Below are 4,261 nucleotides of genomic sequence, written 5' to 3'. Positions count from 1 at the left end.
AAGATGAAAAGGCAGAGGGCTATGTACCAGATGAAGGAACAAGATAAAACCCCAGAAAAACAACTAAATGAAGTGGAGATAGGCAACCTTGCAGGAAAAGAATTCAGAATAATGATAGTGAAGATCATCCAGGACCTCGGAAAAACAATGGAGGCAAAGATCAAGAAGATGCAAGAAATGTTTAACAAAAATCTAGAAGAATTAAAAAACAAACAGAGATGAACAATACAATAACTGAAATGAAAACTACACTAGAAGGAATCAATAGAAGAATAACTGAGGCAGAAGAATGGATAAGTGACCTGGAAGACAGAATGGTGGAATTCACTGCTGCAGAACAGAATAAAGAAAAAGAATGAAAATAAATGAAGACAGCCTAAGAGACCTCTGGGACAACATTAAATGCACCAACATTTGCATTATAGGGGTCCCAGAAGGAGAAGAGAGAGAGAAAGGACCCGAGACAATATTTGAAGATATTATAGTCGAAAACTTCCCTAACATGGGAAAGGAAATAGCCACCCAAGTCCAGGAAGTGCAGAGAGTCCCATATAGGATAAACCAAAGGAGAAACACACCGAGACACATAGTAATCAAATTGGCAAAAATTAAAGACAAAGAAAAATCACTGAAAGCAGCAAGGGAAAAATGACAAATAACATACAAGGGAACTCCCATAAGGTTAACAGCTGATTTCTCAGCAGAAACTCTACAAGCCAGAAGGGAGTGGCATGATATACTTAAAGTGATGAAAGGGAAGAACCTACAACCAAGATTACTGTACCCGGCAAGGATCTCATTCAGATTCGATGGAGAAATCTAAAGCTTTACAGACAAGCAAAAGCTAAGAGAATTCAGCACCACCAAACTAGCTCTCCAACAAATGCTAAAGGAACTTCTCTAAGTGGGAAACACAAGAGAAGAAAAGGACCTACAAAAACAAACCCAAAACAATTAAGAAAATGGTAATAGGAACATACATATCAATAATTACCTTAAGCATGAATGGATTAAATGCTCCAACCAAAAGACACAGGCTCACTGAATGGATACAAAAACAAGACCCATATATATGCTGTCTACAAGAGACCCACTTCAGACCTAGGGACACATTCAGACTGAAAGTGAGGGGATGGAAAAAGATATTCCATGCAAATGGAAATCAAAAGAAAGCTGGAGTAGCAATTCTCATATCAGATAAAATAGACTTTAAAATAAAGAATGTTACAAGAGACAAGGAAGGACACTACATAATGATCAAGGGATCAAACCAAGAAGAAGATATAACAATTATAAATATATATGCACCCAACATAGGAGCACCTCAATACATAAGGCAACTGCTAACAGCTATAAAAGAGGAAATCGACAGTAACACAATAATAGTGGGGGACTTTAACACCTCACTTACACCAATGGACAGATCATCCAAACAGAAAATAAATAAGGAAACACAAGCTTTAAATGACACAATAGACCAGATAGATTTAATTGATACTTATAGGACATTCCATCCAAAAACAGCAGATTACACTTTCTTCTCAAGTGCGCACAGAACATTCTCCAGGATAGATCACATCTTGGGTCACAAATCAAGCCTCAGTAAATTTAAGAAAATTGAAATCATATCAAGATATATGCTGTTTTTATCTTCTTAGTGGTTTCTTTAGACATTAAAAGAGCATCATGAATCTACCAAAATCCAATGTAGTTAATATCTTTAGCCTCCTCTTTTTTTTTTTTTTTTGCGGTACACGGGCCTCTCACTGTTGCAGCCTCTCCTGTTGCGGAGCACAGGCTCTGTACACGGAGGCTCAGTGGCCATGGCTCACGGGCCCAGCCGCTCCGCAGCATATGGGATCTTCGCAGACTGGGGCATGAACCCGTGTCCCCTGCATCGGCAGGTGGACTCCCAACAACTGCACCACCAGGGAAGCCCTACCCTCCTCTTGAACAATAAAAGGACCCTCACTCTTGCTCTCACTCTCCCCTTTCTGGGGCTCCAATTACACTTACGTTAGACTGATATTATCTCACAGCTCTTGAGTTCTCTGTTTTGCTTGTTTGTTTTTTGTCACTCTTGTTTTCTTTGTGTTTTAGTTTAGGTAATTTCTATTGGTCTGTCTTCACTGAGTCACCCCTCAGCCATTTTCAGTCTACTGACGAGCCACTGAAGGAATTTGTCATCTCTGATACTGTGATTTTTATTTCTAGGATTTCCACTAGACTCAATCTGAGTTTCCATCTCTTTGCTGAAATTCTTCCATCTGTTCTTGTGTGTTGTCCACCTTTTCCACTAGATTCTATAATATATTAATTTTAAGTATTTTAAAGTCCTCCTCTGATAGTCCCAACGTCTGGATCAGTGAGTGGGGAGATGTCCTCTTTGTCATTTTCCTGGCTGAATCTTAGGCTGGACCTGTGTGCCTGGGCCTCAGAGGTGGGGCTTTCTCAGCATTCCTGCCCCTCCTCCCCATGGAAGCCAATCTCTGCCTTATATTTGTGGTGAGTCTTGCACTGAATAGGATTTCCTGCCCTCCTTTGGCAGGAGGGGACCTCTAGCAGTGGTATTAGTTCAGGCTTCTGGGCCTGGGACAGTTCTCTGCCCTCTATCAGGGTAGAGGGAGTTTTCTTTTATCCTTCTCTCATCAGCAGTGGGATCTTGCCTGTGCCCCTGGGGACAAAAATGTTCGCTACCTTTGCCCAAGTAGCTTAAGGGTTTTGTTCCAGATGAGAGTCCTGCTCATCCTCACTCCCAAAGCTGCCTCTTTATAACCTTATCTGTAGTTTATCTGGCTTTTTCTTGTGAGGATGGGGGCACCACTCCTTCCAGCTTTCTACATCTTGGGCAGTAGTGAAACCTCCCTCCTGTATTCTTAAGAAAGTAAATAGGTTTAACTTCTTTTGCCAAGTCCCTCCCCCTCCCTGCTGCCCCTCTGATCTGGTTCCTCTCTGCTTTCTCTCCAACTCTGTTCTCCATTCCCAAAGTAAAAGATTCTACCTGGCATTGCAAGACCCTCCTTACAGGCGAGGATGGGCAGAAACTGAAGGGAAAATGTAGTCTTTTTAGTGGGCAGGGGTTAGGACAAGCTCTTGAATACTCATATGTTAATCATTTTTGTCCTGTCACAGCTTTAAATAATAGTAGTAATGGGAATGGGACAGGGGTCACTACACAGGATCCAATCCTGCCAAAGGGAATCCTATGAGGGATCCTGCAGTTTTTCCCTTTATTTTCCCTATTGCTGGACAAGGGGCCAAGTTAATCTGCTTAATAAAGTACTGGGGGTGAGGTGAGGGAAATGAGAAAGAGCTGAATAGTTTAGGGTTGGAGGTTTACAGGGCCTTTGAGGTGAGAGCAGCCAAACTAAGCAGAGGACAGAAGTGGACAGAAGAAAATGGATTCTGAGAGCATTGCACCGAGTGTTTTTAGATTCATTTTTCTTTTCAACAGAATCAAGTAAAGAATGGATGATTCTACCAAGATGGCAGCCACTGTGAAGAAGGTGGCTGCAGAAGATGTCAATGTTACTTTTGAAGACAAACAAAAGACACATTTGCACAGAATACAAGTAGAATCCCAGAACTGAAGGAAGAAATAGAAGTAAAAAAGAAACAACTTCGAAATCTGCAAGATGCTTGGGGGGACATCATGCTTGCAGGTGATGACTGCTTAATGATATCAAAATGATTTAAAATTGGCGATGTTTTCATTAGCCATTCTCAACAATGAGCACAAGAAGTGTTAGAAGAAGCGAAGAAAAATTTACAAGAAGAAATTGATGCCTTAGAATCCAGACTGCAGTCAATTCAGTGAGTATTAGATTTGGAAGTTCAGTCATATGCAAAATCTGGGAGCAACATAAATCTTGAAGCTGATGAAAGTTGAACATCTTATAAGACCTTAAAAATTTGTTTAATAAACTTGAATAATTCTTTTGTTATCATAAAATATTGACTATATTCCCTGAGTTGTACAATATATCCTTGTAGCTTATTTTACACATAATAGTTTAAACCTCTTAATCCCCTCCCCTCTTCCCTCTCCCCACTGGTAACCACTAGTTTGTCCTCTGTATTAAACTTGAATAATGTTTAAAATGACTTTTTTTAAAAAAAGAAGGATAAATTATTCTATTGGCTTTATCTGTTTAGGTGCACTTCTTAAATGCAATTCCAGTCTGAGAGTGAACCCTGAGTGTCTCTGGCTTCAGAAGGGCTCCGCTGCAGGCTTGCTGTGGATGTACCAGGCTGTGTTAAG

The 4,261-nt window shown here is 40.5% G+C and overlaps 1 pseudogene; it reads left to right on the top strand.

The window, feature by feature from the left end:
* The first annotated feature begins 3,485 nt into the window (after positions 1-3,485).
* Positions 3,486-3,889, top strand: LOC114886508 (annotated as a pseudogene).
* Positions 3,890-4,261: the final 372 nt, after the last annotated feature.

Source organism: Monodon monoceros, unplaced genomic scaffold (assembly GCF_005190385.1).
Source record: "Monodon monoceros isolate NGI ecotype Baffin Bay Population unplaced genomic scaffold, NGI_Narwhal_1 Super_Scaffold_7, whole genome shotgun sequence".
NCBI classification, from domain to species: domain Eukaryota; kingdom Metazoa; phylum Chordata; class Mammalia; order Artiodactyla; family Monodontidae; genus Monodon; species Monodon monoceros.
The sequence above is the reverse complement of the archived record's forward strand: the minus strand, read 5'-3'. Positions and strand labels throughout refer to the sequence as shown.